Raw genomic sequence first — 22,903 nt, 5'->3', positions numbered from 1 at the left:
AAAATATGTATTCACTAACTGTAAGTCGCTCTGGATAAGAGCGTCTGCTAAATGACTAAAATGTAAATGTAATGTATAGGTACTCCCTGTATATAGCCTCCCTACTGTTATTACATCGACTAACACATTGACTTGTATCGGTACCCCCTGTATATAGCCTCCCTACTGTTATTTCACATTGACTCTGTATCGGTACCCCCTGTATATAGCCTCCCTAATGTTATTTCACATTGACTCTGTATCGGTACCCCCTGTATATAGCCTCCCTACTGTTATTTCACATTGACTCTGTATCGGTACCCCCTGTATATAGCCTCCCTAGTGTTATTTCACATTGACTCTGTACCGGTACCCCCTGTATATAGCCTCCCTAGTGTTATTTCACATTGACTCTTTACCGGTACCCCCTGTATATAGCCTCCCTACTGTGATTTCACATTGACTCTGTATCGGTACCCCCTGTATATAGCCTCCCTAGTGTTATTTCACATTGACTCTGTACCGGTACCCCCTGTATATAGCCTCCCTACTGTTATTTCACATTGACTCTGTACCGGTACCCCCTGTATATAGCCTCCCTACTGTTATTTCACATTGACTCTGTACCGGTACCCCCTGTATATAGCCTCCCTACTGTTATTTCACATTGACTCTGTACCGGTACCCCCTGTATATAGCCTCCCTGTCACGCTCGTCGATGAGAGAGGACCAAGGCGCAGCGTTACGAGCGAACATATTTATTATTTAAACGTACACACGAACAAAACAACGAAAACGTGACGTCTATGGTACAACATGAAACCACACGAACAAAATCCCACAAACACAAGGGGAACACAGACAGTTTAAATATGGCTCCCAATCAGAGATAACGAGCCGACAGCTGACACTCGTTACCTCCGATTGGGAGTCATTGACCAAATAAGGGAAACACAAACCCAATGACCACCCAACCAAAACAAAACACAACCAAAACGAACACACCCTGGCTCAAAATACAAAGTCCCGGAGCCAGAGCGTGACAGTACCCCCCTAAAAGGCGCGGGACTGCGACCAGCGCCTCAAAACCCCAAATAGGGGAGGGCTGGGTGGGTGTTGCTCCTCGGAGGCGGCTCCGGCCCGGGCTTGACCACCACCCTACTTCAATCCCCGCATAACGGCCCCGATCCGATCTGACCCAGCTGGCTGGATCAGGACTGACAACGCGCACCCCTGGCTTAGCGCGTGAGGCAGGAACGGACCGGACCTGGCTGACGATACGCACCCTAGGCTTGGTGCGTGGAGCCGGAACGGACCTCACCAGGCTGACGACTCGCATCCCTGGCTTGGTGCGAGTAGCAGGAACAGACCGGACCAGGCTGACGACTCGCACCCTTGGCTTGGTGCGAGTAGCAGGAACAGACCGGACCAGGCTGACGACTCGCATCCCTGGCTTGGTGCGAGTAGCAGGAATGGGCTGGACCGGGCTGACGACTCGCACCCTTGGCTTGGTGCGAGTAGCAGGAACAGACCGGACCAGGCTGACGACTCGCACCCTTGGCTTGGTGCGAGTAGCAGGAACGGGCTGGACCAGGCCGACGACTCGCATCCCTGGTTTGGTGCGAGTAGCAGGAACGGGCTGGACCAGGCGGACGACTCGCATCCCTGGTTTGGTGCGAGTAGCAGGAACGGGCTGGACCAGGCTGACGACTCGCACCCCTGGTTTGGTGCGAGTGGCAGGAACAGGCCGGGTCGGGCTGACGACGCACACCGTAGGCTTTGTGCGTGGAGCAGGGACAGGCCGGGCTGGGCTGGCGACGCACACCGCAGGTCTGGTGCGTGGAGCAGGAAGAGGCCGGGCTGGGCTGGGCGAGCGCACCTCAGACTCGGTGCGGAGCGCAGGAAGCGTGCCGGGCTGGGCTGGCGACGCGCACCACAGACTCGGTGCGGAGCGCAGGAACGGACCGGGCTGGGCTGTCGACGCACACCGTAGGTTTGGTGCGGGGAGCAGGAATAGACCCGGACCGTACTGGGGACACACACCACTGGCTCTACACCGGGATCTGGAACGGGCCGGACCGGACTGGCAACACACGCCAGTACCTCTCGCCGTGCCTCTACACCTATCATCCCCTCTTCTACCAGTGGCCCCCGTAACCTGGCGGCCTCCTCTGCAACCCCGCTGGACCGCTCCATAGCGGCCTCCTGCTGCCCCGAAGTCGTGAGCCCCCCTAAAAAATTTTCTGGGGGTCTCTCCAGGCCTCCAACATTCTCTCCCATCTCTCGCTCCTCTGTCTCAACCCTCTTCACTCAGCTCCTCCATGGGCTTGACCCAATCGAAGCTGCCACGGGAGATCTATTAGCGATGGCTCTTGGACACGCTGCTTGGTCTGGTCTTGGTGGGATTTTCTGTCACGCTGCGTCGATGAGACAGGACCAAGGCGCAGCGTTACGAGCTAACATATTTATTATTTAAACGTACACACGAACAAAAACAATAAACGCTATGGACATCTACGGTACAAACATGAAACACATGCAACAAAACAACGAAAACGCGAGCGTCTATGGTACAACATGAAACCACACGAACAAAATCCCACAAACACAAGGTGAACACAGACAGTTTAAATATGGCTCCCAATCAGAGATAACGAGTGTCAGCTGTCGGCTCGTTATCTCTGATTGGGAGCCATATTTAAACTGTCTGTGTTCACCTTGTGTTTGTGGGATTTTGTTCGTGTGGTTTCATGTTGTACCATAGACGTCACGTTTTCGTTGTTTTGTTCGTGTGGTTTCATGTTGTACCATAGACGTCACGTTTTCGTTGTTTTGTTCGTGTGGTTTCATGTTGTACCATAGACGTCACGTTTTCGTTGTTTTGTTCGTGTGTACGTTTAAATAATAAATATGTTCGCTCGTAACGCTGCGCCTTGGTCCTCTCTCATCGACGAGCGTGACACTCCCTACTGTTATTTCACATTGACTCTGTACCGGTACCCCCTGTATATAGCCTCCCTACTGTTATTTTACTGCTGCTCTTTAATTATTTGTTATCTATTTTTTACTTAACACTTATTTTTCTTAAAAACTGCATTGTTGGTTAAGGGCTTGTAAGTAAGCATTTCACCTGTTGTTTTCGGCGCATATGAGAAATACGATTTCATTTGCTTTGATTTGATTTGAAAATGCATATCTCATCTTTATTTAACAAGGTAGTCCAGTTGACGACAGAAGACCTGTTTAGTATTCTCCACAGCAGAATAGAAGTTGTATTTAGTTCATCAACTGATGTTCCCATTGATTCTCTTATTTTTCTGGTGCCGCATCATTTAACATTCTGCATCATTTAACAGGACTTCAAGACACGAATCCCGAATGCCTTATTTCTGTGTGCCAGGAGAATACGTATTAGTACTGCACGGCATCCTTTGGCTCAATCAAGAGGAGTAGTCAGGTTTCGGCTTTCTTCCCATTCGCTATATGCCGATAGGGCCTACTTGCCTTAGCCAATCAGAGGTTGCTAGGCGACTGCTTGCGAAAGGAACTATTTTCCTGGGCCGAAGGCGAGTCAACTGGTTGATTAAATTAATCCCATTAGATGCAGTGGGGTAGCGTAATGATCCACCTCACAGGCACCACATCACCTCCCTCCCTCCACAACACACAGCATTACAGCTACAGTCCTGTGTTTATCCTGCACATCACACAGTTTTAAAGCCACAGTCCTGTGTTTGTCTGTGTTTCAGCCCCCACCACTTACATTAGTTTGGTAGCGTAACGATCAGCCTCACCGGCACCTGCTCACCCACCTTCATCATCCCCAGCACATCACATCACACTGTTATCTGCCTAGCAGTATTACTTAAAGCCACAGTCCTGTGTGTGTCTGTGTTTCAGCCCAAACGACAGCCCAGCCCTGCCTTGCACTTGCCTTGGTAATGATTAGCCTGCATGACACAGACACCTGACACGCCACCTCACTCACCTACCCATTCTCTAACACAGTGAGTCAGCCTAGCCAAGGCTAACAATAACCTGCCTGACAAACAACAACCCGCCTGAAACAATGACCTGCCTGAAGCAATGATCTGCCTGCCAAACAACTACCTGCCTAAAACAACGACCTGCCTGGCTGACAATGACCTGGCTGGACTGGCTGATTGACAACGACCTGCCTGACAAACAACAACCTGTCTGAAACAACCACCTGCCTGAACAATGATGTGCCTAACAGGAGCCTGGCTGAGTGAGTTGGGTCAAAATGTCATCGGTGTGGAGGACAACACTAATCTACACCGTGATAATTTGCCATTTAGACTGGAACTTTTGATTGGTGTCAGAAGTGAGATGGTATTCTGTGACGCCATCAGAGAGGCGTGTACATGGTAGTGGCTTGGTATAGAGGAGCGTGGGGACCTACTCTCCCGAAGGAATGGGGTCATGTAACAACCTAAACCTGATGCCGTATCTTAATTTGATCATCCTCTTGTTGCAGGAATTTTCCTGTACAGCTGGAAATACTAACTTGTAGTGTATTTAAAGTTTTAAAAGGCTTCTTAAATTTAGTAATTTCCACTTTAAAATGTCAGACTTATTTTTTCTCCACAAGGCTCACAATGATCTGCCTGACAGGACACTGAAGAGTGATTCCATGTGAAACCCACACAAAAAAATACTATGATTTTGGGGATTCAAGCTATTTCATCCATAGAATGGTCCTTTGGAGGAATAATTATTGACATGTAGTAGGTCAAAGCTGTGTGATAGAAAACCTTGGTAGAGCATGGGTGGAGTAGACATTGTGGTGCTCATGTGAATTGTCTATCTTTTTTGTCTTCAAACCAATGGCTTAAAAAACTTAAAACATAGTTTTTTGCTTTTAATTTCCAAGGAATTTACACCAGAAGGTGATTATACAACATTATTATACAACATAATTATGCAGCATAATAATACAACATAATAATACATTATAATAATACAGCATAATAATACATCATAATAATACAACGTGTTAGCTAACGTTAGCTACTTGCGCTGTTGTTGCTGAGCAACTGAGTTGCTGGACCAACTCTGAGATTCGGCTGAAAAAATATGTTAGCATTGTCAGAAATGCTACAAAAAGGTAGCAACTCATTGGTTCTTATTGGCAAAAAATAGGCACGTGAGAGTGATAAATTATAAATTGTATAAAAACCGTTGCACCTATAAATGTAGTCAATCCGACAAATTTTTAATTTCAATGGTCACCTTATGGACGCCGCAGTCTTGTTTTAATCCGACGTCTAGAATTTGAGCTAATGTTATGTTTGTGCAAGACTACCCTAATGCTAACGACCCTGTCAAAAATCCGATATAGTGGTTCTCGGTAACTGCTGAACGGATCGTGACAAGAGGGGAATGTGTTGTGTGCCTTCAATCAAGTTGATTTGCGTATTTTCGTCGACATTGGTGTCATATTTGCTTAGATATGATGGTAGGGAAATACATTTTACATTGAGCTTCAAACAATGCCATACTGTTGTCACACCGACCAATAATATATTCATAAATTATTATAAGAAAAGTGTTAATGAAATCAAAATATTGCTCATATTACAGAGCAAGCGGTAAAGCTTCACATGACACCAATGTTTGCTTTCGCAGCACTTCCAGAATAAACATTATGGAGTTTTAAAGGAGGCCTGGGTAAAGCCAAAATGTCACAAATATGCAAACTTTGAAAATTATTTCTCAATCATGCTTTTAGATACAAATGTCAAATATATGTCAACAATCCTTCCTCCATTCTATGCATTAAATTGTGTGAAAATCCCCAAAACCAGGGTATTTTTTTTTGTCTGGGTTTCATATGGAATCCTTCTGAAATAACAACCTGTCTGACTCCCAATGATCTGGCTGAAAGGCGCTTGGCGGAGTAAGTGGGGTCGATGTCATTGATGCAGAGAACAATACTAATTCAGTACCGTGATATGTTGCCATTTAGACTGGAAGACACTAATCAAAAGCCTATAGCTGGTCAATTTATTATCAACCCTTCCTGTCTCTGGCTGGAGTCAAACACAATAATCACAATCTATCACAATCAATAATTTTAGCGCCTTGAGCAATTACAAATGACAGCTACTGTTTCCAAACAAATACATTTAGAATTTAGAATTATGTCCTTTAGGAAACAATTGAGATAAAGATCTCTAGGCTCAGTTCCAGAATTCCTTGCGGAACATTTCCGAAACTGTTTTCATTCTACCCTCAGCTTTCATCCTACTGTCATGCTACTCTCAGTACTATCAACATTGCACATTGACACAGGAGGTAGAACCTTTGTTTACTGATATCCAGTTGATGGGAGAACCATTTATGTTCCACTCCAACATTCATATTCTCTTATTTGGTTTCTTCAAGTACTCTACTACCTTGAAAACGTTTAATAATGCGTTTCATTTTTCTGATCGTGCCCAGTGGACATAATATTGTATTTTAGCTTCTGTTGTGTTTGTTTACTGTGGCTATCCAAACTCCACAGCTTGTCGGGGGGAACTTTGGGTGAAAGCAAATGTCAATAAAATATATGCTCGTTTATTGCAGCAACTCCTCCTCCCACTAGAGAGGGACTCCATTATTTGTTTTACACAACCCCTTTCCCTGGAGTCACTTCCCACTAGAGAGGTACTCAGCAGCTCCACTTCCCACTAGAGAGGTACTCCACAATCGCTTTCCCTGGAGCCCCTGATCAATTCTGGGCTGCTGAGGATGCTCTGCCACACACATACATACATACACACACACACACACACACACATATGCACACGCACACACACACACACACACACACACACACACACACACACACACACACACAGCGAGCCTACCCCAGCCGAGAAAACAGCCAGCTAAATTATTCAAAGCCAACACAAAGTAACACAATGGCCTTTCATAAATAAAAGTGGCATCATTTTACAACGATTTCTCACATGCTGAATGAGCACCAAGGAGAAACTAGTGACAGATCTCTGTGTCCAGAAATCTCAGTGATGCAGCACTGACTGTATGAAAATGACACTTTGCACTCAACAGAAATAATAACCAAATTGTGCCGGTGCTACTTGAGGTGTCTGTGTGCGAATGATCAGTCCGTGTGGGTAAAACTGGTTGTATCAACATTATTTCTGAGGATTACATTTAATTCAGTTGAGTTATTATTAATAAACAACACTAAATGTAAACACACTGGGAAAGTTATTTCACTTTATGATTTGTCACTTTCTGGAGTTCTGTTAATTTCTTTATGTGCAAACCATCCTTATTTTGCTTGTCAATTATCTTGTCATTCATTGTTCCTCATTGTATCTGTCCACTGTTCCTCATTGTATCTGCCCACTGTTCCTCACTGTACCTATTCACTGTTCCTCACTGTATCTGTCCACTGTTCCTCATTGTACCTATTCACTGTTCCTCATTGTATCTGCCCACTGTTCCTCACTGTACCTATTCACTGTTCCTCACTGTATCTGTCCACTGTTCCTCATTGTACCTATTCACTGTTTCTCACTGTATCTCCCAACTGTTTCTCACTGTATCTGTTCACTGCTCCTCACTGTATCTCCCAACTGTTTCTCACTGTATCTGTTCACTGCTCCTCACTGTATCTCCCAACTGTTTCTCACTGTATCTGTTCACTGCTCCTCACTGTATCTCCCAACTGTTTCTCACTGTATCTGTTCACTGCTCCTCACTGTATCTCCCAACTGTTTCTCACTGTATCTGTTCACTGCTCCTCACTGTATCTCCCAACTGTTTCTCACTGTATCTGTTCACTGCTCCTCACTGTATCTCCCAACTGTTTCTCACTGTATCTGTTCACTGCTCCTCACTGTATCTCCCAACTGTTTCTCATTGTATCTGTTCACTGTTCCTCACTGTATCTGTTCACTGCTCCTCACTGTATCTCCCAACTGTTTCTCATTGTATCTGTTCACTGTTCCTCACTGTATCTGTTCACTGTTCCTCACTGTATCTGTTCACTGCTCCTCACTGTATCTGTACACTGTTCCTCACCATATATGTTGCTCACTGTATCTGTTCCTCACTGTATCTCCCCACTGTTCCTCATTGTATCTGTTCTATTCCTCACTGTATCTGTGTCCCACTGTATCTCCCCACTGCTCCTCGCTGTATCTATTCACTGTATCTGTTCACTGCTCCTCACTGTATCTATTCACTGTATCTGTTCACTGCTCCTCACTGTATCTATTCACTGTATCTGTTCACTGTTCCTCACTGTATCTCTCCACTGTTCCTGACTGTGTCTCCCCTCGGTTCCTCATTGTATCTGTTCACTGCTCCTCACTGTATCTCCCAACTGTTTCTCATTGTATCTGTTCACTGTTCCTCACTGTATCTGTTCACTGCTCCTCACTGTATCTCCCAACTGTTTCTCACTGTATCTGTTCACTGTTCCTCACTGTATCTCCCAACTGTTCCTCATTGTATCTGTTCACAGTTCCTCACTGTATCTGTTTTTTTTTACAGTTCCTCACTGTATCTGTGCTTTTATAGGATGAAAGGCAGTCATTGATTCAGACACCAATAATTTAGTTTATTTTGTTCCAATCTAGCCACCACCACTACTCTTAACAGTGTTTCATTACTGTCCACTGAGTTCATTATGACTAATTATCTCAGTACATCCTGTCACAGCAGTCACTAGCACTGTAACCCACTGCCTTGAAACTTTATCGACTGCTGCACTGCACATGTAATTTTTGTAATGCTACAGGTACTGAATTATCTCTACACATCACTCTCTGCCTCTCCTTAAGTCTCTCTGCCTCACCTTAAGTCTCTCTGCCTCACCTTAAGTCTCTCTGCCTCACCTTAAGTCTCTCCGCCTCACCTTAAGTCTCTATACCTCTCTGTATCACTATGCCTCATAGCTCCGAGTTATTTAGCTCTTCTGTCATTTTAATAACCCATTATTTTAACACATAAGAATCCTCCTGCCAGAAACTTCTGTCTCGCTGAAGTGTTTTTCTTTATTGTAAGCTTTTGAATTGATACTTTCTTGATGTATAAATAGTGTCCAACTTTTAACTTATAGCATGAATATGTTATACGTGATATTTAATTCATATTGCAAAGGGATGTATAGGATATACAGTGGGGGGAAAAAGTATTTAGTCAGCCACCAATTGTGCAAGTACTCCCATTTAAAAAGATGAGAGAGGCTTGTAATTTTCATCATAGGTGCACGTCAACTATGACAGACAAAATTAGAAAAAAAAATCCAGAAAATCACATTGAAGGATTTTTAATGAATTTATTTGCAAATTATGGTGGAAAATAAGTATTTGGTCAATAACAAAAGTTTCTCAATACTTTGTTATATACCCTTTGTTGGCAATGACACAGATCAAACGTTTTCTGTAAGTCTTCACAAGGTTTTCACACACTGTTGCTGGTATTTTGGCCCATTCCTCCATGCAGATCTCCTCTAGAGCAGTGATGTTTTGGGGCTGTCGCTGGGCAACACAGACTTTCAACTCCCTCCAAAGATTTTCTATGGGGTTGAGATCTGGAGACTGGCTAGGCCACTCCAGGACCTTGAAATGACACTCCAGGGCTTGAGCCACTCCTTCGTTGCCCGGGCGGTGTGTTTGGGATCATTGTCATGCTGAAAGACCCAGCCACGTTTCATCTTCAATGCCCTTGCTGATGGAAGGAGGTTTTCACTCAAAATCTCACGATACATGGCCCCATTCATTCTTTCCTTTACACGGATCAGTCGTCCTGGTAACTTTGCAGAAAAACAGCCCCAAAGCATAATGTTTCCACCTCCATGCTTCACAGTAGGTATGGTGTTCTTTGGATGCAACTCAGCATTCTTTGTCCTCCAAACACGACGAGTTGAGTTTTTACCAAAGAGTTATATTTTGGTTTCATCTGACCATATGACATTCTCCCAATCCTCTTCTGGATCATCCAAATGCACTCTAGCAAACTTCAGACGGGCCTGGACATGTACTGGCTTAAGCAGGGGGACACGTCTGGCACTGCAGGATTTGAGTCCCTGGCGGCGTAGTGTGTTACTGAAGGTAGGCTTTGTTACTTTGGTCCCAGCTCTCTGCAGGTCATTCACTAGGTCCCCCCGTGTGGTTCTGGGATTTTTGCTCACCGTTCTTGTGATCATTTTGACCCCACGGGGGGAGATCTTGTGTGGGGCCCCGATTTAAGGGAGATTATCAGTGGTCTTGTATGTCTTCCATTTCCTAATAATTGCTCCCACAGTTGATTTCTTCAAACCAAGCTGCTTACCTATTGCAGATTCAGTCTTCCCAGCCTGGTGCAGGTCTACAATTTTGTTTCTGGTGTCCTTTGACAACTCTTTGGTCTTGGCCATAGTGGAGTTTGGAGTGTGACTGTTTGAGGTTGTGGACAGGTGTCTTTTATACTGATAACAAGTTCAAACAGGTGCCATTAATACAGGTAACGAGTGGAGGACAGAGGAGCCTATTCAAGAAGAAGTTACAGGTCTGTGAGAGCCAGAAAACTTGCTTGTTTGTAGGTGACCAAATACTTATTTTCCACCATAATTTGCAAATAAATTCATAAAAAATCCTACAATGTGATTTTCTGGAAAAAATATTCTCTATTTGTCTGTCATAGTTGACGTGTAACTATGATGAAAATTACAGGCCTCTCTCATCTTTTTAAGTGGGAGAACTTGCACAATTGGTGGCTGACTAAATACTTTTTTCTCCCACTGTATTCTTTAAATCTGTATTTAATGTAACCTGAAATGCAATTTACTTTAGGACGGTCGTCCTCTGCTCTGCCATTTAACAACATTGAAACAGCTAAAGACTTCTTCTTTTTTTAAGTCTGGAGTAAATGTGTACATCTATCAATGGATGCAACACAAATGGAACCCTATACCCTATGCAGCGCACTACTTTGGACCAAGGCCCGTAGGGATTTATAAAAAAGCAATAGGGTGCCATTTGGGATCCAGAGAATGTATACATCCATCAGAGAAGGTTGTTGTTAGACGGTTATTAAAGAACACCCCTGGCACCCTATTCCCATAAGGCTCTTGTTAAAAGTAGTGCACTATATAGGGAATAGGGTGTGATTTGGAACATACCCGAGAGTTCCTACCATGTTAACTGATTAAACCACTGGGCTCCGTGTAGCTCAGTTGGTAGAGCATGGCGCTTGCAACGGCAGGAATGTGGGTTCAATTCCCATGGGGGGCCAGTATGAGAAAAAAAAAATGCACTCACTAAGTCGCTCTGTATAAGAGCGTCTGCTAAATGACTAAAGAAAACATTTTTTTTACAAAAATTAAAGGAAGTCCCTGGCCTCGCGACAACACTGGCTGACACTCACTTTCCAAATGGCACCCTATTCCCTGTATAGTGCTATTTAGCCCTACGGGCCTTGGTTAGAAAGTAATGTACCGAATAAGGGAATAAGTTGTCATTTGGGACGCATCCTACATCTGTCACGACACTGGCTGAACCTCACATTACAGTGTAATGAAGACTCCAGCCATAATTGAAAGTCGCCTACAGACAGAATGGGTCCCCTGTTCCCACACTGTTATAAACCAAAAGCTAGGGAAGTGAGTGGAGGTGAGCAGAGTTATTGCTGAAGCTTCATGCTGATGACTCACAGACCTCGGTTCAAATACTATTTGAAACTTTCTAAATATATTTTCTTTAGTCTTGCCTGGAGTTCCAGGTGGACAGGGTGTGCAATGTGTGGGACTTGTCTAGTGGTTCCATGGCAACGGGCAAGCTCAATCAAGCACAGCTAAAGTATTTGAAATGGTTTGAATAATATTTTAACACAGGTGTGATCACTCATACTAAACTGCTGTATCGCCGTGACGACGAGAGAGGCAGTCACAGTCACCTCTAACCATTTCCTGGTACGGTTTTGAACAGACAAACACCTGCATCAGACAAACAACCAGAACAGTCAATCTTCTTTCTCTACTCCCAGAACCACTGGTTGTCCATGGAAACAATCATGTTAGAACCATTGGCTGTCCATGGAAACAGTCATGTTAGAACCACTGGCTGTCCATGGAAACAGTCATGTTAGAACCATTGGTTGTCCATGGAAACAGTCATGTTAGAACCACTGGTTGTCCATGGAAACAGTCATGTTAGAACCACTGGCTGTCCATGGAAACAGTCATGTTAGAACCATTGGCTGTCCATGGAAACAGTCATGTTAGAACCACTGGCTGTCCATGGAAACAGTCATGTTAGAACCACTGGCTGTCCATGGAAACAGTAATTTTAGAATTTTGTGTAATAAGTATTGGTCTTTTGGCTTTAGAAATGCAATTCATACAATTAATTTCAAACAATATCAACAAGTTGGCCATTTGGCATTTCTATTGTATCTCTCAGTGTGTAGACGGGCTACTTACTAAATACATGTGCATGTTTGATTGAATTGATCACGGATACAGTATAAGCAGCCTTGCTCTTTCTCTGAGCAGGGGTGTCAAACTCCATGGAGGGCCTAGAATTTGCTGGGTTTTGTTTTTTCCTTTCAATTAAGACCTAGACAACCCGGTGAGGGGAGATCCTTACTAATTAGTGACCTTAATTCATCAATCAAGTACAAGGGAATTGCCAAAAACCCGCTGACACTCGGTCCTCCGTGCAATGAGTTTGACACGTACCCTATGGCCTCCACGCTGCAACAGTGATGTATATATATACACTAGATGACTGACAGGGGGCGCTGTTTTGAAGCCGCCATGCCTCCATCTTGGCTCTCCCCCACCGTTTAATCAAATATTTAGCTATAGAAATGAATTTACTAATGTCTACAGTTGTTTTTTGCCACATTTATTCTATTACAGACACCTTAATTCATACTTTTAAATTATGTGCGCTAAACAAGTACTAGTGTTACTGTCCCCACTACAACAACAAAAATACTTAAATACATGTAATTTTGTCCTTGAAACATTTAAATGAAATACTGTAGAATTCCATTCATTCCTACGGAGGACTGCTTTTCTGAGGAGTGCCAATATGGCCGATCGACCGGTGGCTTCAATGGCTCTCATTGGCCAAAACAATACCAATCCAGGGGTTTATACACATAATTGTGCTGCATGTTGTAATGTTCTAATTAAAGATGATTGGTCATGATTATGCATGTACACACCTACACGTACCCCCCACAATCCTGATCCAACCTCTCTCTCGCTCTGTCTCACTCTCTCACACACACACACACATACTGTCACATGCCTGATCCAACCCCCATATCCCTAATCTGGCCTCCACATCTGCATGTCAAGTAGTCTGGTTGCCTTCAGAAGGGTACTTACAGTGAGGGGGAAAAAAGTATTTGATCCCCTGCTGATTTTGTACTTTTGCCCACTGACAAAAACATGACCAGTCTATAATTTTAATGGTAGGTTTATTTGAACAGTGAGAGAGAGAATAACAACAACAAAATCCAGAAAAACGCATGTCAAAAATGTTATAAATTGATTTGCATTTTAATGAGGGAAATAAGTATTTGACCCCTATGCAAAACATGACTTAGTACTTGGTGGCAAAACCCTTGCTGGCAATCAGAGAGGTCAGACGTTTCTTGTAGTTGGCCACCAGGTTTGCACACATCTCAGGAGGGATTTTGTCCCACTCCTCTTTGCAGATCTTCTCCAAGTCATTAAGGTTTCGAGGCTGACGTTTGGCAACTCAAACCAGCTCCCTCCACAGATTTTCTATGGAATTAAGGTCTGGAGACTGGCTAGGCCACTCCAGGACCTTAATGTGCTTCTTCTTGAGCCACTCCTTTGTTGCCTTTGCCGTGTGTTTTGGGTCATTGTCATGCTGGAATACCCATCCACGACCCAATTTCAATGCCTTGGCTGAGGGAAGGAGGTTCTCACCCAAGATTTGACGGTACATGGCCCCGTCCATCGTCCCTTTGATGCGGTGAAGTTGTCCTGTCCCCTTAGCAGAAAAATACTCCCAAAGCATAATGTTTCCACCTCCATGTTTGACGGTGGGGATGGTGTTCTTGGGGTCATAGGCAGCATTCCTCCTCCTCCAAACACGGCGAGTTGAGTTGATGCCAAAGAGCTCCATTTTGGTCTCATCTGACCACAACACTTTCACCCTGTTCTCCTCTGAATCATTCAGATGTTTATTGGCAAACTTCAGACGGGCCTGTATATGTTCTTTCTTGAGCAGGGGGACCTTGCGGGCGCTGCAGGATTTCAGTCCTTCACGGTGTAGTGTGTTACCAATTGTTTTCTTGGTGACTATGGTCCCAGCTGCCTTGAGATCATTGACAAGATCCTCCCGTGTAGTTCTGGGCTGATTCCTCACCGTTCTCATGATCATTGCAACTCCACGAGGTGAGATCTTGCATGGAGCCCCAGGCCGAGGGAGATTGACAGTTCTTCTGTGTTTCTTCCATTTGCGAATAATCGCACCAACTGTTGTCACCTTCTCACCAAGCTGCTTGGCGATGGTCTTGTAGCCCATTCCAGCCTTGTGTAGGTCTAAAATCTTGTCCCTGACATCTTTGGAGAACTCTTTGGTCTTGGCCATGGTGGAGAGTTTGCAATCTGATTGATTGATTGCTTCTGTGGACAGGTGTCTTTTATACAGGCAACAAGCTGAGATTAGGAGCACTCCCTTTAAGAGTGTGCTCCTAATCTCAGTGTTACCTGTATAAAAGACACCTGGGAGCCAGAAATCTTTCTGATTGACAGGGGGTCAAATACTTATTTCCCTCATTAAAATGCAAATCAATTTATAACATTTTTGACATGCGTTTTTCTGGATTTTGTTGTTGTTATTCTCTCTCTCACTGTTCAAATAAACCAACCATTAAAATTATAGACTGATAATTTCTTTGTCAGTGGGCAAACGTACAAAATCAGCAGGGGATCAAATACTTTTTTCCCTCACTGTATAGACGCAACACACCACATCTTCAACGGGGACACTTATAGACGCAACACACCACATCTTCAACGGGGGACACTTATACATGCAAGACACCACATCTTCAGGGGAGGCATATTAGATGCAACCTATAATGTCTTCAGGGGAGCCTTATGCACGTAACACAGCAACAACGAAAGGCATTTGTTTACTAAGAAGTATGAATGTATTCAATCCAGGAAGCAGAAAATGCAAATTATTGTATTTTCTGTCATGGTTTTACCTGGGCAGAGCAGGCACAATTTCCTGTATGCTATTCTTCATATTCATATTCCTGAAAGGGCATAAAAACCAAGACCCCCACTGAGGATGTGGTTGGAGCTGAAACACTTCTGAAATCACAGACACACAGTTCCATGTGCTCTAATGCCATCAAGTCCTGCTTTGCTGAACACAAGAGGAAGTCTGTAGTTGCAGAAGTGGCTGCCGCTTTAAATGTGTTTTTATCATTAGCACCTTATTTGGGGAGAACGTGCTCGTGGGTAATGACTGGAGTGGAATCAGTGGAACGATATCAAATACATCAAACACATGGTTTCCAGGTGTTTGATGCCATTCCATTTGCTCCGTTCCGCCCCCATTATTATGATCTGTTCTCCTCTCAGCAGCCTCCACTGGTCCAGTAGTATTTTGCTAAAGGGGTATTCTGCAGGATGAGGGCAGTCATAGGAACAACAAGCAGCTTTTATTATTATTTCTTAAAAGTCTAAGCCGGGGGGGGGGGGAGTTTTAAGCTGACATATGAAATTGTTTTAAAATGGTCACACAATGGATCATTTAGCTATTTGAGTTGGATTTTTTGGACCTCTTTAGGTATAATATAACATCTTGAATTTGGTCTTTACTACTATAGCCCAGAGAAACGCATTGAATAACACATCAGTAAATGGCAAAAAAAAAAGTATAAAAATAAATTATAAGAAACAAGATTTGAAGTGTTTGTCCTATATGTAGGAGACATAAGAAGGCTCAGGAAATATATATATATATATATATATATATATATATATATATATATACAGTGCCTTTTTTTATATACAGTGACTTTTTCCACATTTTGTTACTGATATAGAAATGAAAATATATACAGGTTAAAAGTAAAGACTAAATGTTCCACCCTTAAATATAGTTGCGAAATGTTCTTGTTTTAAGTATGATTAGTACTTTCTTATTAGTGACTAATTATTACACTCCGAAACTGTGTGAAAAGTGTTAGAATCATGAGACTATAAACTGATAATATGTGTAGCTTAGTTAGAAGTACAATGAGGCAGTCAGAATATTGTGAGAACGGCGATAACTGAGGAATGCAGGGAGTAGACTATGATAAGAACATGTGTGTGTGTATGTATGTGTGTGTATGTGTATGTGTAGTGTGTGTGTGTGTGTGTGTGTGTGTGTGTGTGTGTGTGTGTGTGTGTGTGTGTGTGTGTGTGTGTGTGTGTGTGTGTGTGTGTGTGTGTGTGTGTGTGTGTGTGTGACCTGATGGTCAGGAGAGCAGTTTTCAAGTGGAAAACTACATCCCGCCTAAAGAGGGGTGGGATTTTTGTATGATGTGTGCATATAAAAATATTGTACGGCCATTTTGTGGCAGAATTCTCAATGAATAAAGTTCTCACTATGCAGACCGGGACTCTGTCCGTTTCTTGATCCAAACGCATTACAACCTTTTGGGAGACGCACAGAGACACTGACATAGTTAGTTAAATAATTCTCATAACAGCTTGGTCCTTCGAGACGGATTCCAATACCTGCCTCTGTCATTCCAGGTAACTCTGAAAACCATCGACGGGCGAATGATACATTCGTAAATAGAAAGACCTGCCCTTTAGCATTAAGGGTTAAAACAGGCCAGAGGACACCTGATTAATGACAGAGATGGTGATGGAATCCAAACCTACATTGAATCTCGGCTGCAAGGAAAAGGTCGGTAGTCTTTATTCATTAATTAGGGCAGTCTGGGATTGCTCAGGGTGGGTCCGTAACGATTCTCAGTAATAGGCCATTACCAAAAGAAACTACCCTGTATTCAGAGAACCTGTAGTAGATTATAGAACAGTAATGTTCAACAAATAATCTGGGATAAAGAAATACAGTGAAAGAGAAGAAGTGAAGAAAAGGTTAATATAATTGAGTAAATTTGGACGGTTAAGATCACTAGGAGAGGGAGAACCAATTTCTGTTGTATGAGACTGTCAGGAATTGTCAACGAATTACTACAACAAATATATATATATATATATATTTTAAAGTGTTTGGAAGACCTTACAGAATGCCACAGTTGGCAGGACCAGAACAGGCAGACATAGAACTAGAGAATACACTAGCAGAACACATAAGAAAATTGTTCGTTAACCATATGTCTTAGAATTTGTGTCCTACAGGAGAATTAAAGGAGAAGGTGATTCATAGTATATAACCTGGAGACTGGGTGTGGATCCAATCGTTGAGGAAAAAGGATTGAAAGCAGCCACGCTGGGAGGGACCATACCAACTCCTATTGGTAACTGCCTTCGCTATAAGAATAGCTGAGAGAGCCACTTGGGTCCACGTTACCCACTGCAAAAAGGTAGGCCCACATACCAACACCGTTGAACACACACAGAGTTAAAGAGAAGAACTGACCCACTAGGGATTCGGGGGTAAACTCCGTTAACGAAGAAACCCTACCCCGACCTTTCATCACTGTGGGGTGTTTATAGAGGTGTGGGTATGGGGAAGTACCAGGCAGGTGGGTCAGGGACAGGATTGGGATGGCGGTTTTGGGGATTTTGGGAGACTCTGAGCTGCATCATCGTGTTAACCATATTATGGATTAATCCAGGTCAACCTAAACAGGGAAATGATGAACAAAATAATACCAAGGCACTGATTCGATCTCGTAGAAATACTGAAACCAAGAAAGACTATTAGGGGAATGATTATTTTTATAGTTAAAGTCAGTTTAGGACAAGATGGGGGATTCAAGATACCATTCGACTTCTCCCATGAAGAGATAGGAGGTTTTGGGGTTTTTGGTAAGAAGGGGGCGTGTACAAGAAAGTTAGGTCCTAGAAGTTATGGTAAATACATTTGCACTGGGGAACGCTCATGTCCTTGGGCAAGGGTGTTTAAACATACCTGGGGAACATACTATGAGAATGGGATGGACGCAGTACACCAATGGGGAATTAAACAAACCCATGATAAATGTAAAACGGAACTAGTGATAACGGTAAAGTCAACTATGCAAGATGACATAGCAAGGAACTATTGGGTCTGTGTTGATGATGTCGGGGCAAATACATGTGCGAGGCTCATTTTTCAGGAGAGAAATGAATCTTCCACCCCCGAGACAGAACAGCAGGTAGATCTAATGTTATCACCAGAGGTATCAAAAAATAGTCTAATACCCCTTGGAAGGCCCTCAGAAGGAATCCTAAATAGCACTAAACCAACAAGGGTAGAATATTTCCTCTTGCAGGAAATGAACCAAGGAGAAGTAGAAGGAATTTCAAATGAGAACTTCTGGGTAAGGTGGATTTTTTTATATATATTTTTTTATTTCACCTTTATTTAACCAGGTAGGCCAGTTGAGAACAAGTTCTCATTTACAACTGCGACCTGGCCAAGATAAAGCGAAGCAGTGTGATAAAAACAACAACACAGAGTTACATATGGGGTAAAACAAAACATAAAGTCAAAAATACAAACAGAAAATATATTTACAGTGTGTGCAAATGTAGCAAGTTATGGAGGTAAGGCAATAAATAGTCTATAGTGCAAAATAATTACAATTAGTATTAACACTGGAATGATAGATGTGCAAGAGATTATGTGCAAATGAGCAAAATAAATAACAATATAGGGATGAGGTAGTTGGGTGGGCTAATTTCAGATGGGCTGTGTACAGGTACAGTGATCGGTAAGGTGCTCTGACAACTGATGCTTAAAGTTAGTGAGGGAGATAAGTCTCCAGCTTCAGAGATTTTTGCAATTCGTTCCAGTCATTGGCAGCAGAGAACTGGAAGGAATAGCGGCCAAAGGAGGTGTTGGCTTTGGGGATGACCAGTGAGATATACCTGCTGGAGCGCATACTACGGGTGGGTGTTGCTATGGTGACCAATGAGCTACATGATGGATGTACTACACAGCTAGGGCGTTGGGTCAAATTAATTGTTATGCCTGTTCAACAGGTAGGCCAACCCTTCTAACTGCACCTATGCCTCAGACCACGTTCTCTTGTGTGATAGATTTGGGATCAAACCAAACCTCACCTAATTGTTCTGATATTAAAATAACCACTCTTAAAAAGGATAGTACTAAGGCACCCCAATTCACCATGACCCACGGAGATTATCAATGTTATAGACACCAAAGTAATGCGAATCACAGATCAAATTGGAGAAGGGTTTACAACAATGTTTTTCTGGTGGGTTACAATTGATAAAAATGTTGACTGGATTAATTACATCTGCAATCGTTCATTCATTAGACAAGGGATGCAGTGAAGAGAATCTCAGACCAACTATCCGCCACCTCACTCATGACCGTAGAATAGGTTGGCTCTCGATATGCTTTTAGCAGAGAAGGGCGGATTTGCAAGATGGTGGGAGGTCATTGTTGTATGTTTATTCCCAACAATACAGCCCCAGATGGTACAGTAACTAGAGCACTGGCAGGTCTCACTGCATTAAGTAAAGAATGGGCTGAGAACTGGGGGGTGAATACATCAATGACTGGTTGGTTTGATAACATATTTGGAAAATGGAAAGCTATTGTTGCAACTGATCTGGGTGCAGCTATAGCTTCTATGGGTATGTTTGTTCTTTGTGGATGTTGTCTTATTCCCTGTGTCCGAGGGTTGGTGAGCAAGGCGTTGGAGGATGCAGTATCACAGCAGATGGTGAAATACGGCCCAATCCCGGACTCCGACCTAAGGAATGAAGAATATGACCCACCAGGCTTGGTGGAGGACGACGACAATTCAGATAGTTTGAGACTGGATGAAACTTTTCTTAGTTCTAATGTGTGAAGGTTGCAGTGAAAATCTAACAAAGAACTGTGACTGGATGTTTTCCTAGAACTATAAATCTCTAGTTTAAAAGTAATTGTAATGATTTTCTGTGTATTAAAGTGTGGATAATTTAGTCAAAGGATGGATTGATATAGAAATTGAAACATATACAGGTTAAAAGTAATGACTAAATGTTTCACCCTTAAATATAGTTGTGAAATGTTCTTTTTTTAAGTATGATTAGTACTTTCTTAGTAGTGACTATTTATTACACTCCGAAACTGTGTGAAAAGTGTTAGAATCATAAAACTATAACCTGATAATGTGTAGCTTAGTTAGACATACAATGAGGCAGTCAGAATATTGTGAGAACGGCGATAACAGAGGAATGCAGGGAGTAGACTATGATAAGAACATGTGTGTGTGTATGTATGTGTGTGTATGTGTATGTGTGTGTGTGTGTGTGTGTGTGTGTGTGTGTGTGTGTGTGTGTGTGTGTGTGTGTGTGTGTGTGTGTGTGTGTGTGTGTGTGTGTGTGTGTGTGTGTGTGTGTGTGTGTGTGTGTGTGTGTGACCTGATGGTCAGGAGAGCAGTTTTCAAGTGGAGGGGTGGGAGGGGTGGGATTTTTGTATGATGTGTGCGTATAAAAATATTGTACGACCATTTTGTGGCAGAATTCTCAATGAATAAAGACCTGATTATGCAGACCGGGACTCTGTCCGTTTCTTGATCCAAACGCATTACAACTTTTTGGGAGACGCACAGAGACACTGAAATAGTTAGTTAAATAATTCTCATAACAGTTACGTTACAGCCTTATTCTAAAATGGATTAAATAAAAATAAAATAATCCTCAGCAATCTACACACAATACCCTATAATAAAAAACAGAAATACCTTGTTTCCATATCTATTCAGACCCTTTGATATGAGACTCAAAATTGAGCTCAGGTGCAGCCTGTCTCGATTGATCATCGTTGAGATGTTTCTACAACTTGATTGGAGTCCACCTATGGTAAATTAAATTGATTGGACATGATTTGGAAAGGCACACCTGTCTATACAAGGTCCCACAGTTGACAGGGCATGTCAGAGCAAAAACCAAGCCATGAGGTGGAAGGAATTTTCCGTAGAGCTCCGAGACAGGATTGTGTCGAGGCACAGATCTGGGGAAGGGTACCAAAATATTTCTGCATTATTGAAGGTCCTCAAGAACACAGTGGTCTCCATAATTTTTTAATGGAAGAAGTTTGGAACCACCAAGACTCTTCCTAGAGCTGGCCGCCCGGCCAAACTGAGCAATTGGGGGAGAAGGGCCTTGGTCAGGGAGGTGACCAAGAACCCGATGGTCACTCTGACAGAGCTCTAGAGTTCCTCTGTGGAGATGGGAGAACCTTCCAGATGGACAACCATCTCTGCAGCACTCCACCAATCAGGCCTTTATGATAGAGTGGCCAGACGGAAGACACTCCTTCGTAAAAGGCACATGACAGCCCGATTGGAGTTTGCCAAAAGGCACCTAAAGACTATCAGACAATGAGAAACAAGATTCTCTGGTCTGAAGAAACCAAGATTGAACTCTTTGGCCTGAATGCCAAGCGTCACGTCTGGAAGAAACCTGGCACCATCCCTACGGTGAAGCATGGTGGTTGCAGCATCATGCTGTGGTGAGGTTTTTCAGCGGCAGGGACTGGGAGGCTTGTCAGGATCGAGGCAAAATTGAACGGAGCAAAGTACAGAGAGATCCTTGATGAAAACCTACTCCAGAGCGCTCAGGACCTCAGACTGGGGCGAAGGTTCACCTTCCAACAGGACAACGACCCTAAGCACACAGCCAACACAACGCAGGAGTGGCTTTGGGGCAAGTCTCTGAATGTCCTTGAGTGGCCCAGCCAGAGCCTGGACTTGAACCCGATCGAACATCTCTGAGGAGACCTGAAAAAAGCTGTGCAGCAATGCTCCCCATTCAATCTTGACAGAGCTTGAGAGGATCTGCAGAGAAGACAGGGAGAAACTCCCCAAATACAGGTGTGCCAAGCTTGTAGCGTCATACCCAAGAAGACTCAAGGCTGTAATCGCTGCCAAAGGTGTTTCACCAAAGTACTGAGTAAAGGGTCTGAATACTTATGTAAATGTAATATTTCAGTTTTTTATTTTTTATACATTTGCAAATGATTAGAAAAACATGTTTTTACTTTGTCATTATGTGGTATTGTGTGTAGATTGATGAGGGGGGAAAAAATGTTTTAATACATTTTAGAATAAGGCTGTAACGTAACAAAATGTGGAAAAGGTCAAGGGGTCTGAATACTTTCCGAATGCACTGTATATTGTACGTTTTTGTGAGAAGACCGATTTTCGGGATGTCTCGTGGTCTAAAAAACACACCTCTAGCTCTGTCACCTTCCACCACAGATGCGGAAGTGCAACATCGGAGGATGTTGTGGATTGAGACACATCCAATGCAAAAAAAACTGATATCTCTAGCTTGAACTGACAGATTTTGATGGGGATTTTTAAATTATGTTACAGGTGCGTCAAAGGGTTATGAACTTCTAACAAAACAACCTCTGGAGAAGAGAAGATTCTACGAGGAAAACGGTATGCACACGTATGCACACACACACACTCACACGTGCATGTGCGCACACGCACACACGCACACATACACCACCACCCACCCACGCACACACACACACACACACGCACGCACACACACACACACACACACACACACACACTGGCTGTGTGGACTCTTCCCTCCTCTACTAGTAATCACATCCTAGTTAATCTAATGTGTAAACGCTTTTTTGTTCTGCTTGTATTGAGCCAGCTTGCATCCCAAATGGCACCCTATTCCCTACATAGTGCACTACTTTTGACCAGAGAACTATGGGCCCTGGTCAAAAGTAGTGCGCTATATAAGGAA

Source organism: Coregonus clupeaformis, chromosome 12, assembly GCF_020615455.1.
Source record: "Coregonus clupeaformis isolate EN_2021a chromosome 12, ASM2061545v1, whole genome shotgun sequence".
In the NCBI taxonomy this organism is placed as follows: domain Eukaryota; kingdom Metazoa; phylum Chordata; class Actinopteri; order Salmoniformes; family Salmonidae; genus Coregonus; species Coregonus clupeaformis.
This window is presented reverse-complemented; position numbering follows the sequence as displayed.